Here is a 23,067-nt window from a genome sequence, read left to right as displayed (position 1 = left end):
GAACCAGCTAGTTTGCTGAGCAGGCTGGCTTTTTTGTCTTTATTTTCAGTGAGGTCTTGGTAGTTTCAGTGAAGTGTTCCATGAAAGTCAAGGAACGGTCCGAAGTAACTCCTAGATACACAGGCTACAGGCCATAGTCCACCCGTGTCCATTCAGGAACGTATAATGCAGCTACATTCCCGTTGTACACACTGCAAGTATCAAAGCTGCGCCTAGCAGGCCACATCTTTCAGATCCTGGCCAGCACAGACTCTCAAGCAACCATTAAAGTCCTTGGAGCAGCACCCATTTACACTGGCTAAGGATCTGGCTTGCCTGCACTCTTGTATGCCGGACACATAACCAGCGGGATGGATCGAGGAGAGGACAGAGATGGTTGCTTTCTGTAGCATCATTTCCAACGCTGCCAGGGGATTCCAGCTGAACGTTAATGCTGACCCTGTCTGTATTTCATTCTGTTGGTTCCCTTGCCACAGTGTGCAACCCTTTCCCAAGATGGGGGCTGGGGAGCGTTGACAGCGGTGTAACTCTATGGCCTTAGCAGATGAATTCAGGCAACGTTAAAAGTTCAAGGGTTGGAGTTGCATAAAAGGCAAGAGGTTATATTTTATTTATTGGTTTTAAACAGAACCTGTAGCGCTACCATCGAGGAGCTGAGAGGCATCTCCTCTTCCACTGCCTGCTGGATGTGGGATTTGCTGTCCCGCACAGCTTCCCTGAGAGAAGATGAAGCTCAAAGTAGCACTATCTCAGTGCCTTTTTCTCCCACTTTTTGTAGGAGTTAATCTGTTCAGTGACGGCAGCATGAGCAGCTCTGTTCCTTTAACCTCTGACGGACACGCGACCTGCTTTTAGGATGACCAGATAGCAAGTGTGAAAAATCGGGACAGGAGGTGGGGGGTAATAGGTGCCTGTATAAGAAAAGCCCCAAAAATCAGGACTGTCCCTATAAAATCAGGACATCCGGTCACCCTACCTGCTTTCTGTGCCACAGCTGGGTATGATTCCACAAGAGACGTCTTGCCTGTACTTCGGAGGCAGAGGGGATATGGAGTAAGTGCCTTTTTTTTTTAAGTGTCATTTGGGTTTAAGGTGAAGCTGTAATAGGCACTCTTCTAACCCAGATTTTCTGTTCAATAATGCCAGCAGTAGCCAATGGAGTTGCTCTATTTCGTATCAAAGTCCTTCTCGTGATGCTCAGCCTTACCTAGATTAGACATTTTAGCAGATTTTGGGGATGGCTTCTTTTGTGCTCCAGGAAGAGTAACCACATTTGCTTAGGAGCTGATTTAGGATTCACCTTGGACGGTCACTATGCTGGTGACACACTTGCTTTTCCTCACCAGTGCAGCCAACAAACGCATCTACCTGGGGTGAGCACTAAAGAGATCCCAGCCCTGTAGCCATGGGCACACACAGAAATAAAAAAGGTCGGAATGTTGATAAACTGACTGAACTGGCTGCCTCGTTGGGAGATGGACTAGATACATAATAATGTTAATGGACTAGAACATGGGTCACAGGTTTACAGTTGCCCGCTAAACATCTTGGCGAACCGGCGGCATTTAACAGAAACCAGCGCTGAGGTGAAGCCAAGACATTTATCCTGTGACAATATTCTATTGCAGTGACTTTATTTTGAGGAGCCCACATGATTGATGATTACAGCTGCTGTCATTTGGTTTGATGGATTTTTAGTGCTGTAGAGTGACATTTGCTCAATGTAGCATTCTTGAAAAGCCGTATTCTGATTAGCATACAGAAGAGACTTGCTCTGTGGGGTCGGCCAATCAGACGCCAGCTTATGCATAAAATGTACACAATCAAGAAAGTTTCTAGGGCTTTGAGGAATACAGGGCTAGGAGCCAGATTCTGTTTGTGGAAACTTTTTTTAATGGTAAAGATGGGCGAATAAAGACTACAACGCTAATATCATATGATATATGGAATTTCAACTGACTACATTAGCTGTCAGGGAAATGGATTGCTGGTTAAAGCACAGGACTGAGAGGTTAGAGACCTTGGTTCTAGACTTGGCCCTGCCACAAACTTGCTGTGAGACCTTGGTCAAGTCCCTTAGACATAAATCTTCAAAGTTCTCTGCTATTTTGGGGTACCTAAATATTGGGATGCCCAAATTGAGAGACTTTGGGCAGACTTTTGGACATACTGAGAAGCCACACCTGAAATCAGCACACCTTAAGAAAAAAAGAAAGAAAGAAACAATCGAGCCCCAGTCAAGCATCTTAATTGGACATCTAGCTTGAAATTGTTGGCCTTAGCTTAGATCAGTGGTCCCCAACGCGGGCCACGGCGCCCGCTGGGGCATCTATGTGTGCCCACATACTGGCCGGCGGACGAGCATCCGCCGAAATGCTGAGGACAAGCAGCGTCATCCAGAGGCGTCGCTGCTGAAATGCCGCCGATTTTCGGCAGCATTTCAGCGGCAACGCCTCTGGATGACGCTGCGTGTCGGCGGCATTTTGGCGGCGACGCCTATTGATGTTGCCGCTTCTCGGCGGCATTTCGGCGGATGCTCGTCCGCCGGCCATGGTCCGCGGTGGCTCGTCGTCTGGCGCCCGCCGGATGAAAAAGGTTGGGGACCACTGGCTTAGATACATAGAGGTTATCTCCATCTGTAAAATGAAGATAACAACAATTATCTACCTCACAAGGGTGTTGTAAGGTTTTCTTTACATTAATTAATAAGTTGATTAATTAAAGTGGTTTCAGATCTTCAGACAGAAGGCTTTATAAACTTGAAAGTTATTCTTCTAATCAAGGGCTTGGTAAATTACACCTGCCCTCCAACTTCACTGAGGGCCTCTCTGTTTCCCCATACCTACAGGAAAGTTGCCAGAACTACATCACAGAGAGACACGTATCTTCACAAGAGAGGGTCACCACAACATTTGTGTCTAGTGTGGGCCCCAAGAGGGATCTCCAACTCAGTGCTGGTCAGTTCCTGCTCTTCACTATACTTATTATAGATTTGAATTTCACTTTGCCATATTTGAAAACTGTCTCTGGAGTTTAATGATTTGAAATTCACTCACCACTGAAGTCAATTGAATCACCGCTGCTGCTAGTTTCTACCAACAGCAGGCTGTGATGGTCTTTGGAGATGGACTTTCTTTCCTGACACCGACTTGGAGGAAGATGATGGGGGAAGAAAACCAGAGGAAGGATGTGAAAAGGAGGAGATGGGGGAGAATACAAAAGATGATCAGGAAGAGAGGCGCAATCGTCTCACAACTGAATTATGTAAGTGCAGAGTGAACATTTATATGTCTATGTTGCATGTATGCCAGATATATAGCTATCTCAAGCTATTTTTCTTCATAGGAGGGATATATAGAGCAAAAATATAATAGCATGTCTCTGGAGGACATTTTTTCTTCAGGAACAAGTGGGTATGGGATAATTCCTGAGTGATGTAGGTACTTGTGATATTTATCTCCATTTGGGAGGAGAGGAGGGATAACTCACAACAGAAATGAGCTACAGTGTATTATGCATGCACAATGCACTGTTCTTTTCTCCCACTCTTTTTTCAGGACTCAAAAAGCTTCAGGTGACAGTTATGGAGAGAGAGAGAGAGAGAGAGAGAGAGAGAGAGAGAGAGAGAGAAACACATTTCTGGATGAAGTAGGAATGAAAGGGTTTGATAAACTGAAAGTGAAGCAAACCGCTTTGAGAGACCTTTGCGGGTAGGTGAACGTCGGCGTCAGAAGAGCCAGAGTTAGTGACATTGCACAGGGCTTTGCTTTTTAATGGAGCAACGACAAGGCCGATTTTCAATTGGTCTCCAAATCCGCACCTGCGAGTCACAAATACCCCTCTTGTCTTGCACATGTAAAGTGTGCATTGCTGCAAGCACAGAACTGGCGGTGGCAGCCAAAAATTTGGCCCAAGCTTATAACTTGCAAGCGGTCTTCCTCAATAACAAAGGAGTACGGTATACTAGAGAAAAAAATAGCACATGAAACTCCCTCTAGCTGAGAATCTGGCCCACAAGGTTTCATCTCTCTGTGCCTCATGCTCTCAGAGCCCAATCCTGCAAGGTGCTGAGTGGCTCCTGGGAGCTGCAGAGCATCCTCGTCTCATTGAGCTCTGTGGGAGTTAAGGAGGAGACATTCAGAATCTTGGAAGACTGGGCTGTCTCTCTAATGATTGGCTTTACTTCATGCTGTATAGCCTGCTAGCATAGAAATATTCAGAGCACATCACTCAGATACTATCAAAGAAATGGCAGTTCATGTTTTGCACATCACAGCTGTGTATTACGAGTCTCACTAAGCAAGGAGAAAAACTGGAAACAAAATCCACAAACCAAGCAAAATAAATATAAAAAGGCAGTAAAAGTAAGTTGATGGTGTTGCTCTAATTTGAGCAAACATTAATTTAAAATGTGTAATTGAATTAATGCATTTAAAAAAAACCCAGCAAATCCTGACCATGGATATAAATACATTATAGGGTTCTCCTTTGACATCACATCTCTTTCACGGTTTACTACTCACAATTTATTTTAATGTCACCAGAATCCCAAGGAATTATTTATGTCCTTGTCACCCACCATTGTTTTTTTTTATTTGTCCTCTATATCTATATCCTCTCTCCACAATTACACCCCCCCCATATGTAGACATCACTTCCACGTGATAAATTACCGAGCTGTTTAATACATTAATTTAGCATGCGCCTTTGACTGCCTTGCAACACTAGGCCAACGAACCTAGCTCCACAGGACTTATTCTACGAATCCAGACGTCTGAATAGCTTCAGATGCTTCTTTTTTCAAACATTAAATCATGCTACCACAAATGTATTTCCTTTCTCCACCCCCTCCCTGCAAAAAATGTGAATCACCCCCCAGAACTCTGGCGCTGGGCCCAGAACAGGTAATATCCAAGTCTGAACCAGAGCAGTTCAAGGACCCGTGTCTTGGGACTCGCCAGTGGCTTCAGGTTCCTATTTCTAGGACAGTAATGGGAGATTCCTAGCTACTCAACAGCCCGCACAACAGTTGCTTCTACCCTTGGCAGGTCCAGAGATAGCAGTCTTTGCATCTGTGACATTTTTAGGCCTAGAAAAACCACTTCAATCTATTTAAGGAGGGGCTTCACATGTATTACCTGTTTCTGAGTACTTTGGAGTTGGGCTCATGGCAACTAAAATACACCATGCTCTTGAGGAGAAGAGTCCCAATTAAAATTGTTTAAAACTTCTTCCACTTGCAAGGTAATGTGGCAGAAGCAAAATAATGTATTATTTATATATGCACACTCACACACACGCAAAGTGTATGACAAAATACATAGACAATGCCAATGCCTCCTACTGTTATGTACATGAATACACACATATACTATACCAATTTATGAACATAGTTTATAAAAGGATATTGGGAACCTTTGCCATGAACAATGCCACCAAGTGCAAAATTTTATTATCGCCACCTGCCCATTTTACAAAGGTATAGAGAGAAACCAGGTGCCAAATATGCCTGTGGTTTAACTCAATTTAATTGGATGAATGAATGAATCTGGCACAAGAAATCTATGCATTTACTGTAATAAACCTAAAAGCGGATAGAAGCCGATACAGTACATCACATACATTTCCATATACTTATTACCATTGATTTTTAAAATGACGTAGCTACAGAAGATTACACTTGTCCAGCTCCTAGATTTAAATGCTATAATAGGATGCAAACTATGTAAATATTTTTCAAATGTATTGGGTCGTACCTGATCCTCAGCATGTGTAAATTGGCATAATTGCTTTGAATTCAATAGAGCTACGTTGATTTATACTTGCTGAGGCTTTGCTCACTAAGTGTTATTATGAACACTGGACAAATCTATAGTGTATTTAAAATGTTGCATGTGTGTATTATGTTCTGTGAAGCATTAGCTATAGGTCCTACAGCCCTTACCACCATGTTAGTCCCATTGCCTCCAGTAAGACTATTCATGATGTGCACCAGGGACTATTCACATGTGTAAAGGCCGCAGGATTTGGGCCTATCAAATGTATATTCTTCAGAGAGTCATTCTGGTCTACGCCAAGACAACGTCTCCTCCCTTGGTCACCAGTACTGCAGATTCTCCATCTCTTTTTACACCTCTGTTTCAGTTCTTCCCTGATGCTATCCAAAGCTAGAGATACCATTCAGCCGTGTCGAAGTGAGGAGCTATTCTGACAAATGCAGTTCGCCGTGAGTGATTTCATTTCCACAAAGGGCTTTCAGAATATTTTTTCAGGCTGCTGTATCCTCTTGAATGTTACATTTAACTCCCATGTTGGGGATCATGCCAGAAGCGTGTTACAGAAGGTGCTGTCTTAGCCAGGCTAAACTGAAATGGCAGATTGAGAACCTCCAGCTGATTTGGTAGATTTTTTTATATGCAGATTGACATGGATATTCTACCTCCAGCTCCTTCGCCTGCCCGTTTTCTCCTGATCTCCTTGCCCCACTTAACCTCTCATTCCCTTCTGGCTTCTTCCCCACCCCATACCATGCATATTCCAGTATCTCCAACCTCAAAAAGCTAACCCTTGGTCCTTCACCTGCCTCTCCAGCTACCATTCACTTCCTTTCTTCCCGTTTATTTGTGTTACAGTAGCATGGAGCCCCAGTCATGGAGCGGGACTCCATTGTGCTAGGTGCTGTACACACATTCACTTCCACACTCACCAAATGAGCGCCCATCCTCCCCCTCTACTCCACCCCCTCCACTCCTCTGAAACTGCTCACACCAAGATGTGTAATGCTCTCTTCCTGGCTAAGTCTCAGGGTCAGTGCGCCGTCGTTCTCCTTGATTCCTAGCTGTTGTTAACACTGTTGGTCATGCTCGACCTCTTGCCCTGCCTTAGTTTCCCACAGCTCTGCTCCTCTGTCTCTCCCCTACCTTTCCTCCATCCGCCTTCACTGTCTTTTTGGTGGGTCATCCTCCTCCTCCTGCTGCTGCTGTTGTTGCTTTCAGTGGCAATCTGCTCTTAGATTTCTCTTCCCCCTCACCACCCTTTCCCTGGGTGAGCTCTCTGTTCATACACATATCTATTGGCCATCCCAAAGCAGATGACTCCCAAGCCTACCTCTCTCTTTCATTCTCCCATTGACATCTCCTTCTGGGAGTTTCACCATCGTCTCACACTTGATGTAGACAAACCCTGAACTCCCAGTTTTTCCCCTTCCGACCACCCACTTTGTGCTCTGTCGCTGTTGATCACACCTCCGCTACCCCTGTTACTCAGGTTCTTAACCCTGTGGCCAGCTCAGACTCCTCCTCTAGTTCACGCTTCCCATGGGGTGGTGTCCCAATCCTGCCGCTTCTTCCATCAAAACCTCTTCTTTCTGTTCAGATAGCTAAAACTCTCATTTCCTGTCTTGATCACAGGAATTTCCTCTCCTTCCCCCTTCCAGTCTGTGCAATATGCAGTCACCAGGATGATGTACCTGGCCCCTCCATGTCACATACACACACCTTTGAATCCCTACACTGGCTTCTCCTTCTCCATTGCAAATTCAGCTTCCTTGTCCTTGACCTCAAAGCCCTACCTACCCCTGCCTCTCCCCCCTTCTCTGAGTTTATCTCTGACTGCATAGTCCACTCATTCTCTATATTCCACTAGGGATGCTACCCAGGTCACCCTATTTGTCTGCTTTTCACACAGGCCCAATCAATGGGATTTCCTTCCCTTCGCTCCACATGGAGCAGCTGTCCTGAGCCGACACATCAGACCATTATCCTCTCATTTCAATAAGACATTTCTAGTATATTTAATATTTTAAGTCTCTTTGTTCCAGCCTGTTATGCACTGACTAGCCTTTGCTGGTAACCACATAATCCCAGGCCTTGTCCGTCCTTGGGATTAGCCTCAATTCAGTAGCTGGTGTCCAGCAAAGGCTAGTGCTGGTGGAGCAGAGAGATTTAAAAAGAGACTCCCCCAGGAGTTTGCACTGATGCAGCTGCATGGATTGCTGGTCACCAAACCCTACAGCCCAGGGACAGACAAGACTTTATTGATGTTGCTTTGTTACCCTCCCCACACTGCGGCATCACATCCAGATTTAGATTATACAAATCTTTGGAGCTGTGACCAGAGGGCTTTTGTTTGTTTGCTTGTTTCTGCTTGGACTAGGGAACAAATAAATAATCCCCAACATTCAGAATAATACTCCTCACACATCAAATGAGCACGAAATCTGACCTTTCCTAGTTAATCCTTCCTGGTGAGGCGTTAGATCCTGTGCTGCCTGATGATCAAACAGGATTGCGTTAAGCAGACATAAAGAACAAGCTCTTATCTAGATACGATTTCTCTCCCCTCCATGGGATCCTGTTCTCTCTCTCTCTGACTCCTCCCTCCCCCAGTTGCATGAAATCAGCCAAATCCATAATCTAATCTGGCTGGGGCTCGAAGGTGGAAAAAAATCAAATCCTAATGCAGTGACTGCTCTGAGTGGAGAATGAAGCCAATCAGAAGAGCACTAGCAGAAGAGCACCTTCTCGGGGCACCTCCTTGAGGGAAGGGCAGGAAGCTTCTCACCAGCAAGCAGCGGTGCTCCCTGTGAGCTCCTGCACATTGATTGCCACAGCCTCAGCCTGGGGCTTTGGCTGGAGAAATAGCAGCTGGAGTGCCCAGGACTGAGTTCATCCCTGGGGCCTCGGAGGGGTTGGGAAGGTGACCCCTTCTCGCGCATATCCCCTTAGTCTGTGTTCAGGTTACTTTAAAAGGCTCCGTGGTTACACAAAGGGGTAGGAGTGTGTATTTCAGTGTCACAGGGTGTTTGAGTGTGAGACAGTCGGGTTGTGCATGCCAGTGTCATCTTGTTTTGGAGTGTGAGAGAGTAGGGGTGTGTGTGTTAGTGTCACAGTGTGGGTGTGTCAGTGTCAAAGGCGTGCTGGAGTTTGAGAGTCCGGGTGTGTATACCAATGTCACGTTGTGTTGGATTGTGAGAGAATCGGTGTGTGTCAGTGGCACAGTGTGTGGGTGAGAGAGAGTCCAGGTGTGTGTGTCAGTGTCACAGTGTGTGTGTGAGAGAGAGAGAACCCAGGTGTGTGTCACAGTGGGCGTGTGTGAGAGAGTCCAGGTGTGCGTGTCAGTGTCACAGTGTGTGTGTGAGAGAGAGAGTTCAGGTGTGCCTATCAGTGTCACCGTGTGTGTGTGTGTGTGTGTGTGTGTGAGAGAGAGAGAGCGTCCAGGTGTGCGTGTCAGTGTCACAGTGTGGGTGTGGGTGTGGGTGTGAGAGAGTCCAGGTGTGTGTGTCATTGTCACACTGTGTGTGTGTGTGAGAGAGAGTCCAGGTGTTCATGTCTGTGTCACAGTGTGTGTGTGAGAGAGTCCAGGTGTGCGTGTCAGTGTCACAGTGTGTGTGTGGGTGTGGGTGTGAGAGAGTCCAGGTGTGCTTGTCATTGTCACAGTGTGTGTGAGAGAGAGTCCAGGTGTGTGTGTCAGTGTCACAGTGTGTGTGTGTGTGTGTGTGAGAGAGAGTCCAGGTGTGCATGTCCGTGTCACAGTGTGTGTGTGAGAGAGTCCAGGTGTGCGTGTCAATGTCACAGTGTGTGTGTTATGAGAGAGTCCAGGCGTGTATGTCTGTGTCACAGTGTGTGTGTGAGAGAGTCCAGGTGTGTTTGTCAGTGTCCCAGTGTGTGTGAGAGAGAGAGTCCAGGTGTGTGTGTTAGTGTGACTGTATGTCTGAGCGTGAGACAGTCAGTGAGTGTGTCTGAGGCACAGAGAGTGTCTGTGGCTACAGAAGGCAGGAAGTGCAAACCAAACACTGCTGCGAGCACCACTGGCTGCAGAGAAGGAGAGAGACAGAGAGGGAGTCCGGGGGAGGCGGGGAAAGCCGCAACAGGCAGCGCCTTTGCCTCTCAGGGCCGGGCTGCGTTACAACCTTCCCCGGCTCCATGAGTTCTTCCCGGGTACAACAGGGGGCTCGCAAGGCGCCAGCTCTGCCCAGTCCCCGCGCGGTGCTCACAGCCCAGGCTGCAAACGGGGACTGGCAAAATCACACTGGTCCATAGCTGTCCCCCTACACGCGCCTTTTCCTGCCGTAACCTTGGGGAGACGTGGCTGCCAACGGGGGGCTGGCGGGGTAACAATACAGTGCGGCTGCACAGGGCTCTGGCCCCACTCCGCAGATGGCAGGGGCGAGCTGGAAGCTGGAGGGAGCCGTCGGGGGAGAAATTGCAAAGCCGGGGCCCGGAGCTGCGGACCAGGGGGCACTGCTGTCTCGCCAAGGCCGAGCACGGGCCTCCCAAAGAAGGTATCATCCGCCTGGGGTTAGGGAGAGCTCCCTTTCCATCCCGCTAGCCAGATCCGCCTGGCATCTGCGGCCTGGCCATGGGATCCCCCCCGTCTCCTCAGCCACCAATCTTCGCTGTCCCTGCAGGGTCCGGAACCCAGCAGGTGTCTGGCCGGAGCAGCTTCCTCTTTCTGCTTCCTGGCCGCCCAGCGATCCCAGCCCCCTAGCCCTACAGATTAGCGCCGTCAGAGAGGAGACAGCCGGGGGCCCTGCTCCCAAACGCCGGCCTGCAGCCAGGCGAGGAATAAGCGCCTTTCCTCCCGCTCTCCCAGCCTTTGCGCTGCGAGCCCAGGGAACCACAAATCTGCGCCCTGGCGTGTAATGAAGATGCAGCGAGTTACAAGCGCAGATCAATGCCTTTGGGGAGCCTTCGGGGCTGTTTTCTTCGATTTCGCATGGTGATGAGATTTCGCATTTCAGATCAGTACAAATGGTTTCCCCTTCAGAAGGGAATGAGCCGCCTGCTTATGGCTTCGTGTGAAAGCTCCAGCGACTTGTCCCTTCGCCTTTGTGTCGCCAAGGGTGCAAACATCAGCAAACACGAGAATACAGCGCCGGGAAGCCTGCTCCCCATAACCCCCCTGGATTATTACTGAGAATCCACCGTGGGGCCCCGCTCACGTGTCGGAAGGAGGGAAGAGAGCCCCCCAGATCTGAGCGCCGCTGGCGAAAGCAGCCACCGCTCCCAAGCAAGTCCAGGGACTTGCACCCCTGTGGGAACTACCTGTGTGAGCGAGGACAGCCTGCGCTTCCTCCTCCAGAGAGAGCCCTACTCCCTGGCTGGGTGTCTCCCCCCGGGGCTTTTCCCTGCCAGGCAAGGGGAGACTTCCTGCCCTGCCGGCACTACCCGAGTGCCTGAAAGGTGACGCCGCTGAGACAGGCTCTGTCCGTGCCCGGCACATAGCACTCAAATAACGATGGCTCTAGACACACACGCACCCCGTGCACCCTGGAGCTCACGCCCTGCAAAGCCACTTCCATGCCAGACGGGTAGAAAGAGATTGTTCCGCCCTCAGAGTTAAAGCCACTAGCCTCCTTGCTCGTCCACTTCGTCTCCCCCTGCTTTGTCTTTCTAGCTTAAACAAAGTCCCCCGGAAAGGCCACGGGGGAACGGAAGGCGGCAGGGAGAAGGGAGCGAGCCAGTGGAGAAACTTCCTGGGAAGTTTTTGCAATTCCACATTTTGAAGGAGGAACACCACCACCACCACCACCTCCACAGGGCCTGGCTTTGCACAGAGTCCAGCAGCTCCTGTTGGGAGCAATGCAAACCTGCGGCGAGCCCCCGGGGTCTGGCCAATATCCACCAACAGCCCCGGGGACACCCACGCACCTGTTGCCTTCGCCTCCCTTCCCCCCGGGTGTGTGCGAGGAGCTGCCCCGGGGTGCAACGGGAGTGGACCTGCGCTGGCAGCAGGAGTTACCCGCCCTGGAGCCGTCTCCTTACCTGCGCTCCCCGCCAGCCCAGGTTTGCTGCCCGCTCTGCCTCCTCCGCTCTCTAACTCCCGCTCGGGGCTCTTTATGGAGATTCATTCATTCATTGCGTTCCCATCGGGCCCTCGGCCGGTCCCTGCCTCTCGGAGGCAGAGCGAATGAGGCCTCGCCCATTCGGAGCGACTTTCTCATTAGAATGAAGAGCGCGCTCACAGCCCAGCGCCTGAGAGGGGGGGACACGCCGGCCAGGGAGCAAGGATTAGCCCCCCCACCAGGAATCTCCCCGGAGAGGAAATGGGGGAGGGGAGGTCAGCAGAGACCGGGATGCTGGGTATGGAGGCTACCCCGGGGGGCATTAACCGGCGGTGACCTGTCAAGGATGGGGAGTGTCTCTGCAGCACAAGAACCTGCTTTGGAGCAGATTCTCTCCCCAGCTGATAAGCCCCTGTCCTGTTCTCATCCTTCGCTGTCCATCTCTCTCGTTTCTTCCTACCGCGCCCATCACCGCGGTCGCCCTAACCCGGATTTGCCTCTGCCTTCCCCCAGCGGTTCCCAACCACCCCCCTGGTGAGCACACCTCGTGAATACAGCTCCGCACAGCCCCGACCCCCCCTGGGAGGCCCTAGCGCTGGCCATGGAGAAGGGGCTGCTCCTGTGAGTCAGTGGCACTCGCCTTTCCAGGGCCAGTGGGTCTGTCAGTCTGCCCCGGGGCTAGGGAGGGACACCCTCCTTTGCAGCCCCTCTCTCTGCGCCGGGAGCCATCTGGCCGGCTCGCCAGCCAGCTCCCCAGAGAGCTCTTCTTCCCTCGCTTTTTACTCTTTGTTTTCCTCCCCGAGCTCATGCTTCCTGTCCCGTTTTCATCCCAGGCTTTGATTTTTCTCTTTCTCTGTACCCACAGCACGATCTCAGCCTCTCTCTACAAAGCAGCTGGCCAATTCAAGCGGCATACAAAGGAGCTGACTCAATCCCAGAGACCGCGAATGGAGATAAATCCTTATGCATGGGGGAGAGAGGGCGAGCCGGAGGAAGAAGAGCCCCCAGAAGAAAAGCCCTGCAACCGGGGGGGGGGGGGGGGACGGGGCAACAATCATTAGGCATCCTACCCCAGATCTGCACAGGCACAGCGATGCGTTCACACCCCTCATCCCTGTTCCGGGCGCAAAGGCAGAGCACGTTACCCTGGTCCCCTACTTGCACAGCGCTCAGTGCCCGCCACCAGAGTTTCTTGCAGGGCTTTGAGCGGCCGGTCAGAGAGTAGAGGGTCCAAGGAAGATCATTTCCAGGTTCAACAGAGCTGGGGTGTGTGTGTGAGAGAGAGAGTGGGTGTGGAGGGGGAAGGAGGGGACAGGGATATGCAGCCAGTACAGTGTGGGAGAGACAACGCTGTAAAGTGTCTGTCTAGCGGGTACCCCTGTCCGTTTCCACGTGGCTCCCTGATTCCCGGCCTTTGGCCTTTCCCTGAGAAGTCTGGACAGTGTTGTGTCCTGTCGGATGCTCACTGCCTTGTCACCTGGTTTATGTGACGCTTCTTGGCTGCAGTCCCTGCCTTTGGAAATCCACGAGATGCGGCGATAAAGATTTTAAGACAAGCCAACGCGGCAGGCCCGTTCGACTAATATTCCCTTTTCTTTCCTTCCCCTCGCTTCCTGATACCGGCCCTTCTCCCAGCGCCGCGCCCCAAGTATTGGACCGAACGCCTCTGCTGTTCTCTGGGTGTGACTGGGGGCAGAGGGGGGTCAGCTGGACTCCGCTTTCCCTGCAGACCTAGCCAGACGCAGCAGCCTCCGCTACGCACCCCGGTTCGATCCTGGGCATGCAGCTTCCTCCTAAGATTGTGGGAGCGAGGTAAAAATGCGGCCTAATTATTTATACAGTAAATGTAAGGTGAGCTGAAGAACCTCTAAAACAAGACTGCCGCCTGCAATCCCTTCAAGGCGTCTTGATTCCCCCCCACCCCCTTCACAGCGTCTGGGTTCTGGCGCTGCCGGAGACTTCAGAGCGACAACCCATTAATTTGGGAACATTCTGAAATAATTCGAAATTCACCTCGCCAGGCACCAACTGTTCACTCTACGGCTCCCTTAATAGATGTCATTTATATATACGGTGGCACCCCCTTTGAAACCCTGGAATCAATTTATATTAATGATCTCTTTATTCACCACGGCAAACTTTTAAATGTTTAATACAGTGCAAACTGGCAATGAAACGCATCAAACTAACAGAAGGAGGTTGGTCCCGGTGCAGAGGGAAGGTGTCTGCTGGTGAATCTTGAGGACCGTAATTACAGAAAGGGCAAGTAAAGTGTACTCTAATGAAGAGTGAGCTAAAAGGTCACTATCCTCTGAGTTGCTGTTTGTACCTTCCCCCCACTGGGCGAGCCTGTTGATAGCAGAAATTGAAAACCTGACAAAAGCACCTTTTTATGAGTGGAAATCAAGAGACGGAAAGCCGTCCAGCTGGGAGTAACACAGCTGAACCCCTGGGCTGGGTGATCTCAGACTACTCGAAGATGTGTATTAGGAAAAGCGATAGCTAGCTAGATTGAGCCGGCGTGGCTAATGCAGCAATGATCAGTTTAGAACTCGATGAGGGCGAGTAATTGATACAGAGTTTAACCAGGAGCAAAATACCAAGCAGAGCTGGAGATGGAAGGAGATGGGGATCCAAGTTTGGATGCTGTCTAGCCCTCCTAGGAAAGTGGCTACAACAGCAGAGTGACATCACCACGACAGAAAAGTCGGTGTGTTCTGTGACATCACCGTGTGCCCGACCTTGGGCTCAGGTCTTTAGGAAGCTGGGCGCGACTGACAGGCTAAAAACTTTGGGTCAGGCTGATTTGTGAGAGGGAGCCCAAGGCTCTGAGAAATAGAGGGAAACCTCCGGCCATTTGAAAATCCGCACATTATATGAGAAAGAACAGACTGGATCATCTTTAAAAAACAACAAGGAGTCTGGTGGCACTTGCCACCAGACTCCTTGTTGTTTTTGTAGATACAGACTAACACGGCTACCCCCTGATACTTCGATCATCTTTGACATTCCAAATCCAAAGCTCCCTGCCACGGAGCAATGCTTTAGGAAGCGAGAGAGTCTCTCGCAGGTGGATTTGGGTGTGTGGTAGGCCGGGGGAGAAAGCCCAGGCTAACAGTAGGCGGTAAGGAGCAGTGGCGCAGTTTGGAAGGTCAGTGGTAGCAGCTTCCCTGGCAGCTCGGAGTAGGAGCAGAGCCGGAGAGGATCAGCGCGCAGCGCGCTGCGTTTGGGAACGGGAGAAGTTCATCATTAACTCCCGAGTCCCCAAGATTCCTACTCCCGAGTCCCTGGCACTTGTCCCCGCAGTGTGACCCACCAGTTCCACTGGGCGCACCTAACAAACACTTCGGCCCGCCTAAATGAGCCCCCTGGCCGGACCCAGGGCAGCTGTGAGCGCTGGAGACAGGAGCAGTCCGGTTATTTAGTCAAACCGGGCAAGTTACAGGCCCGGAGCGCTCGTGTTGGACTCTGCCCCTGGGGGGAGTGCAAATGGAGCAATGCAAAGTTTGGCGAATGCGAGGCCGGCTGATAGTCAGGCTGGAAGGAGAAGGCGAGGGAGGCCCTGACAAGCCAGGGAAGGGGTAAGCGACTCGCGCAGCCAGTCAAGGACGCTGGACAGCAGCAAATGCTGCTCTCCCAGCGATTCGTTCCGGAGAAGGGGGGCACGGAGCGGCCAGAAGGAACGTATCTGCACCATCCGCTGCGAAATGGCCCAGCCCCCGGAGCTGGAGCAGCGGGGATACAGCCCCGTCCAGGGCTGGAATGAAGTGGATGCGGGCTGGGGCGAGAATTACTACGTGAAAGGGCTGGGTTTGCATCCGTGCATAGATGTCGCTCCCCTGCTCCGCGCGGGAGCAGGTGACAAGCTGGTCGCAGGGAAGCTGACATTTCCAGGGGGAAGAAAACAGCAACCTGCGAGTCAACCGGTTCTATTTTTGCCGAGGATGGGAGGCGTTATTCAACCGACGGCAGCCCCGAAGTGAGGTGTGATTCCAGTGAAACGGAGTGTGAAGGAGAGTAACAGTAACAGCACGGCGGCCTCTTCCTCCCCATCCCCCCAAGATCAGCGAGGCCGACCGGGGACGAGCGGCCTTCACCGCACAACAAGGAAACACAAGCTTTAAATAAATGAAGAGCGGGACCGGCATGACTCGTTTATTGCATCAAGTACAGCAACTCTGGGGCTATCAAGCTGTAAAGCAACCGAGATTTTAAATGGACTGGAAGAGATTTCAAGGGTCCACCCGTGTGCATCGCCTGTCCAATAGTCTCCTAGCGCCCAGCCTGAGCGGGGTGTTTGTGTGTGTGTCAAGGCCCCGTTTAAAGATCTAGTTCACGCTGAGGTGGGTTCTGGGCACTGGGCTAAGGGGGGATTGGCCTGGCATCATTCAAATGCATCACGAACATTATTTGGCAACTCTGGTTGCGGCTTAACAATGGGCTCCCTGATTGGCAAGCTACTCGGCCCTCGGTGTTTATCATTAATTCTGTTACGGAGATGGAACTTTGCAGCAACATCTGTCATTATAATTAAAGCCGCAATGCATTCATCGGATAGCAACGAAATCTCTTGTACAACCCGAAACAACAGAATCTAATAGAGGAGAAAACCCACTGGAGACCAATCAAAGAGATGGACTGTCCATCTGTCCAGCCTGGCTTTTATTGTTATTTTAAAACTTAGCCAATCCAGGGGACTCTTTTAGGGGACAGGATGAGATGCCAAGAAGAGAGGAGTATTTAGGTTCAATAGTAACGTTTTTCCTTTAACAAGGTGATAACTCTCTGCAGTCCTCATTTCAATTAGAGTCACATATTGTTGGACCGGGGATAAGAGGTGATTAAAATCCAAGCCCACATTTGCGAGAGAGTCCCCCCCCCCCGCCCCGCTTGTTCGTTTAATTAAAACTATATGTGTGGCACGTTTTTGGCTGCAAAAATAGAATTCATATTAAAGAGGACATGTGGGGAGCTAGAGCGGAGCGCCGCCAACTCAGAAGCAAATTAGCAACGTGTGATTTAAAGAAATCTATTGATAAAACACACACACACACGCCGAGAAAGCCGAATTTTAAAACCCAAGCAAAGCCCTCCTGATTTGCAGGACTAACAAGCGCTGAGTTGCATTCTCTCGGGAATAGTAACCGTCAGGTCATTAGTCATTTTCGACAAATTCCAAAGCGATCAGTAAACAGCTTTATCTGAGCACAAGTTAACCTGCCAGGAAGATTTCAATCGGCTGTTAAGAAACATTTGGGCATATCGCTATTATCCACCCACCCCTACAGCGCGCGTCCGCACGCACACACACACACACTCACGCGCCCACACACAACAGAGGCGCACACACTCACGCGCGTACACACACACACACACACACACACACACACTTTAGTGGGGGTTGCAAAACTCTTCCCTCCTCTGCCGTCAGAGAGTGAGTCCCGCGAAGCCGTGCGAGCTTCCGCCTCCAAAGGGCTACAACTTTCCCCCCTCCCCACCCAGCACTGGGCGCCGGATCGCACTTAGCTCCGGATCACCAGACCTCGCTGAAGGCAACAGTTGCATTAACCTTCCTAGGGGCGAGGCCTCCGGGAGCTACTTTAAGGCTGACTAAAGTGCAGGGAGATGCAGGCGGAACCATTAGCTTCACCGCGGCTAGGGAGAAACCTAACTCCGGCTAGGAGCGAAGCGGAGCGGGGACAGCCTCTGGGGGAGCAAGAGAAGGGCTGCAGGCAGCGGCTTCCCAGTTCTTTATACTCCACAGCCTCCGGAACTGGGGAGCCCTGTTAGCTGTTGGGGGGGGGATCCCCTCTGCCCCTGGCTTGGGCTCGTGGCTTTTGCCAGGGCGCCGGGGTTCCGCGCGGAGGTAGGGGCGCTGGGCGCTGTCCGCCGGTGCTGAAACCTGCCCGCTCGCTCCAGAGCCAGGACCCAAGGTAGCCGCCAGGGACGCCGCAGAGCCCCGGGGACTTCAGGCGGGGAGCGAGCGGAGGGCAAGCCGAGTTCAGCCCGCAGCTCGCCCCGCCAGCCGGGCCGGGCTTCGGAAAGTTGGGCGGGTCGGTGCGGCCACTGGCGGGCTGCACCGGGCGTTCGCAGCGTCCCTGCCGGCAAAGGGGGCGAGCTCGGGAGGGGGGCAGTCTGGCCGCTGGGCGCCTCTCCCAGGGCGCAGGAGCGGCTCAGGCTGGCTCGGCAGGCGGAGGGCTCGCCTGGGAGAGCCCCGGGAGACAGGGCTTATCTCCGGCAACATCTGCCGCGGGATGGGGCGGGGAAGGGGAAGGAGGCAGCGCTGGCCACGAAAGGGGGCGAGCTGCAAAGGGAGCGCGGAGTTGGGTGGGCGGGCACCGGGGCTGGCTGCTCCCGGCGCACCGTATGGAGCGGCCCCTTTCGCCAGCGGACCCCGGAGCCGCCGGGGGAAAGCGAGCGAGCGCCCGCTGCCCCGGTACTGCGGCAGGGGAGGGACGGGAAGGGAAGCCAGGGACACGGCGTCGGCTGCTGGCCCCGCTCCCCTCCCTCGCAATCCCATCCAGACCGGCTCACCTACCTGCCTGTGACATGGGGGGAGGGGTCCCTCAGCCGGGCCGGATGGTCCTTGATCTCCGCCCGGCGGGGACACGTTTTCCGGACGATCCACACACCCCGCGCCGGCAGCTCCCACTCCAGACGGCAAATTTCAAAGAGACAAATCCCAGGGCTGGACTCGGCCTGAGAACAGAGCGGGCTGCAGCTCCTCACTGCGTCAAGCAAGGAACCTCCAAGATCCAGGAAATGCAACGGGATTCATGCCAGGCGAGCCTCGGTTGACAGCGCTAGGCTCCGCTGTTTGGGGGGTTTAATTCGATCTATTCCAAGGCGGTCTGGGGCTGGAGAGGGGCCATCCGGCAGCGGCGATGCCCCGCGCTTAGGTAGTAGCACATTCTTGCCGAGCGTGATCAAAGGTTTAATGTAGGAGTCCGAGTGGGGGGGAGGGGCTGGGAGCGGGGCGGGGGAGGAGGGGGGGAAGGGGGTGTGTAACTTCAGCACAAGGCGCGGGTTGATCCAATGGAGCGTTAGGTGAAGTTGAAGCATCAAAGCTTCTAATCAGATTGTTTGGCCAAGGCTGTCTGTAAACGAGAAGGGAGGGGAGAGCTCCCCACGGGGAAAGCCTCCTCCCCCCAGTCCCCAGCCGGGGGCTCCCTCCCCTGCCCAAAACTTCTCTGCCTCTGCTGGCTGGCAGGCTGGGTTTGGATTCCTCACGGGGCCTGACCTTGCCTCTCGCTCGCTCGCTCTAGTACCAATCCCACGTTAGGAGGGAGGGAGATTAACATCGGGCCGGGCCGGGTTTGGGAGAGGCACAGACACGGCCCTCAAGCCGCAGCACAGGCTCTGGGCTCCCGGCAAACTTTCCGGGTAACTTTTTCGGATTGCCGTTTCCTTTCCGTTCCGACCCTGGCTGGGACCCGGGAGGAATTAGCGACACCCCCCCCCCCCCACTCCTCCGGCAGGCGCAGGCTGGAAGAGATGCCAGGCTGAAGCAACTGCTCGCTAATGGTCCGGGAGAGAAGGGGATTAGCCGGAGCGAGAGGAAAGGGATCACCAGCTTTACGCAGCTGGGGATTGGCCGGGGGCGCGGCGCCGGGGGTGGATCTGGCCTGGCAAGGGTGGGCTGGGTGTTGGGAAGGGGCAACCTTGGCTAGGGAAGTCTTCGGGCGCAGAGCCAGAGCCTTGGGCTGTATCAGTGTCTCGGCCCCTCCTGTCCTTTTCGGAGTCCCAGCGCCATCCCGGGTCCCGCTAGCAGAGCGCTCCTTGGAAACGAGCTGCCGGCCGGCACGGCACAGCCCAGCCCAGGCGGGGGGATGTCTCCAGTCCCCAGCGTGGGGGCGGAAGTTTCGCCGCACACGGAGGAGCAAATGACACTGCAGGGATGTTGCCCAGTCCGCTGCAAAGCCCGGCGGGACCCGCGTAGCCCACAGCAAGCCCGGGGGAGGGGGGTAACTTGTCCCCGCGCTGGGTCGGAGGGGAGCGCGGCTCGCAATGGTCCGGCTGGGAAAGGGAACAGCTGGGATAACAGGATGATTGATCCCCAGCCCCCGTGTCTCTAATAACTCCTAGGGTGGGACGGGGGGGGAGTAAACACATATCCCCCCCCCCCCCAGTGAGGATGGAGTTTCTTATTAAACCCAAAATCCCATCAGGCCCGTCTCACCACAGGAGAGGAAATCCCCAGCAGCTCTGGCTGCAGCACCTGCTGGAGCAGCCCCCCCCCCAGAGGAATCTTGCCCCCCCTTTCACTGCCTGCTGGAAATGCTGCCTGCTTCTGTCCCACGCGCTTCAACAGGTGTTGGGCTCCGAGAGCAGCTTTTCCAGCTCGGGGCAGATCTCGGCTGATGAAGCTCTTGGCCTCTCCCAGCCCTCCCTTCTTTCTGTCCCCCCTCCGACGCAAAGCCACCGGGCCCCTTCTCCTACTCGGTGTGGTGAAGTGACAAAGGGCCTCTTTAATAACCAAAACCGAGATTAGCCAAGAACAATTCACCCCGCCGCCGCGGATCAGACCCATTCATTGAGACTTACTAGTTGCGAGAACCACATAAACGGATACACCTTTAGCTGCGAGAAAATGCATCCCTCATTGACAGGGGCTCTTGGCTTTCCTAGGAGTACCAGAGCAGCTTTCCTCTCCATTACTCCTCTCATTTCCGGAAATTAATGAGCTGGAGAACTTGTCTCTATCGCACAGAGGCCTCCACACACATCAAAAACGCTCAACTCATTTGCCACACAAGCCTTTGAGTCAGGCATGTTGCAGCATTAGCCCTGGAAGGGGGCGGGGGGGGGGGAGATGCAAAGAGATAGGCGAGATAGTGAAGAGCTGGGCTCTTCATTTCTTTCGGCTCAATAATAATAATCATCAAAATACAGCCAAGAAATGAGGCAAAATGTAATAAAGCTGGGAGACAGCCTGGGAACAAGCGAGATGGTGGCGGGTCTCCAGATGACAGCTGGCAACCTGGCTTACTACTTAGTCAAGTTAAAAACACGGGCTTCTAAAGGCAGCAGCCAAACAAAGGGAAGCACATTGTATGGAAAGCAGAGGGGGTGATGGACAGGGGCAAGGCTGGGTCTGTCCAGCCAGTGGTTCTCAACTTGTTTACCATTGTGGGGCCCTATGTGGGCTGCATCCAATACTACCTGTCTGGCCCTGAAGATGTCACATGGGCCGCAGCTCTGTGCTGATTGGGCCACAAGTGGCCGGCAGGCCACAGGTTGAGAACCACTGGTCCAGGAAGATGCACCCTGCCCTATTCTACTTGAGAGGGCTTCTCTGCTCCGGGGCCCTGGCTTGACCTTCTGGTCCTATTGGAAGCCTGCTCCTTGTATTGATATTGGATATCTTTGGGCTTTGGTGTTTCTTCTCTCTAATTCATGTGTTACTGAAACTACTAGAGGAATAGAATTAATCATTACTGTTTGTATTGACGCAGCACCTGCAGGGCCAGAGGCCTTTTGGGCTGAGCATTGTACAGACCTGCCTTTATATGCCCCTTTTCAGCTCCAAGCATTTTACAGAGCTGGGCAGCTATAATTATCCCCTTTTTGGGGTATGGGAGAGGGAGACAGAGATGAAGTGACTTGCCTAAGGTCTCACGGCATGTCAATGGCAGAGGCAAGAGTAGAGCTCAGCTCATACCCATGGGATCATGCTGGTCAGCCAGAGGCCTGAAAGTACTTTACAGATGGGGTGGGCCCCACCTTTAATCTGTTAGCCTCATTTTACAGAGGGAAGAAACCAAGGCCCAGAGGAGTTCAGGGTTCTTCCTTTTCCCCAGTTAAGTCAATAGAAACCCCCCAATCAACCCAATGGGCAACGGATCCAGCCCCTAAGTAACTTGCCCATAACCTTTCTTCAAGGCAACATAAGCAGATGAGCTAATTTTGGCCTTTTGCTTGGATCCACAGATCTCTGAGGCATTTGATAAATGCCTTGGTCAGGGACTGGGGGAAAGTTAAATGAAGTAGAGTGAAACCCGTTAATAATGGCTGCCATTGGGATTCCACCTGGACTGGCCATCAAAAGATGTCTGCACAAGCCACTGTTCACCAACTAACCTTTCTGAGTCAAGTTCACGACTCAGTCTTCAAGGCGTTCCAGGTTTGCGAGTGTGCACCGGGGGATAGAAGGCTGGTTTTAGTCTGCACGGGGAAGGGGGAACAGAAAAGCGTAGATGGAGATGTGGATCCCTGCATTCTGGACTCTATGTTCTCAGGAGGTTCCCAGATACCTGTGCGGTTTTAGCCAGCCAGGCTGCTGCTCAGTGCACTGTCCTGTGCCTCTCTTGCTTTACCTGCTCTTAGAGAGGTCTGTGGATCCAGGCCTCCTTTTAGTCAGATACCACCTCTGGATACAGTATTATGTGAACTAATGTTTTCACTGTACCATGCGCACTCCCCCATGGAGCACTTTTTCTTTGACATCTTCCTCTTTTGGTCCCACCCCACCCCACAACTACACACACAGTGATATAGTGCCGGCTAATCAAAGCCTAGTTTGGTACAGAAGCTTCCCTTCCAGCAGCATTAGTGGGTAGCATAATACACCAGGGATGCTTATGGGACTACGCAGGTGAGTAAGGGCAGGCAGGATCAGGCCCTCAAATGGGAGATCTGTGAAAGCCCATGGGAGGCTGCCACTGGGAGATGACCATAAGCACAGGTATTACTCTATTGCCATGCTGGAGATCAACAGGCTGCAAGGCCCATCTTTTCTCCCAGCCATTTGAAGAAATAGGTGGGCTGGGGAGTTTCAGCCACCGTCGGTGTTTAACATTCACCTCATTTATCCCTGGACACGATCAGTTTGTTAGGGGTGGAATTTTCAAAAGGTCAGGTTTGTACCTAGCTCCCATTGGCTTTCAATGTTTCAACCCCTATAGGCATTTTTGAAAAACCCACCCCGTGTTCCCCTCGATAAATGAAAACATTTTACAAGGACATCATTTGTAAGTGTTGCTAGGGTGGCAGGTGCACAGAACAGGGCCTGTTGGTAGAACGTAGTGACAAACTGAGATAAATAAAGAAAGAAAAAGAAATAGGGACTTCTGAATAAGCTGCTCCAAATGCATTAATCCAACAGGAATGGACTACTGTGCAGCCTCTAGCCCTATCTTTAGTAAGATCTAAATCAGACATTGATAATATTATTAAAGACAGGAAGAAGTAAAAGATATGGTCTGGTTCAGATGGCTGATCTATTTACACTTGCAGAGGGGAGGAAAGAGATGGTACAATGAAGATATCAGGGGTCAGAAAAA

The 23,067-nt window shown here is 52.2% G+C and overlaps 1 protein-coding gene across 3 annotated transcripts in view; it reads right to left on the bottom strand.

The window, feature by feature from the left end:
- Positions 1–19,253, bottom strand: part of ELFN1 (extracellular leucine rich repeat and fibronectin type III domain containing 1) — a 182,092-nt gene extending 162,839 nt beyond the window's left edge. For 2 of the 3 annotated variants that reach the window (XM_065560087.1, XM_005289130.5), the window contains exon 1: positions 18,324–19,253. The gene's annotated coding sequence lies outside the window, so the exon portion shown is untranslated. Of the gene's footprint in view, positions 1–11,765; positions 12,251–18,323 lie in introns of those variants that run through there. The other variant, XM_024102407.3, reaches the window with a different exon arrangement.
- Positions 19,254–23,067: the final 3,814 nt, after the last annotated feature.

Source organism: Chrysemys picta, chromosome 10 (genome assembly GCF_011386835.1).
Source record: "Chrysemys picta bellii isolate R12L10 chromosome 10, ASM1138683v2, whole genome shotgun sequence".
Taxonomy (NCBI): Eukaryota; Metazoa; Chordata; order Testudines; family Emydidae; genus Chrysemys; species Chrysemys picta.
Note: the sequence above shows the minus strand (reverse complement) of the source record. Positions and strands in the feature narration are given on the sequence as shown.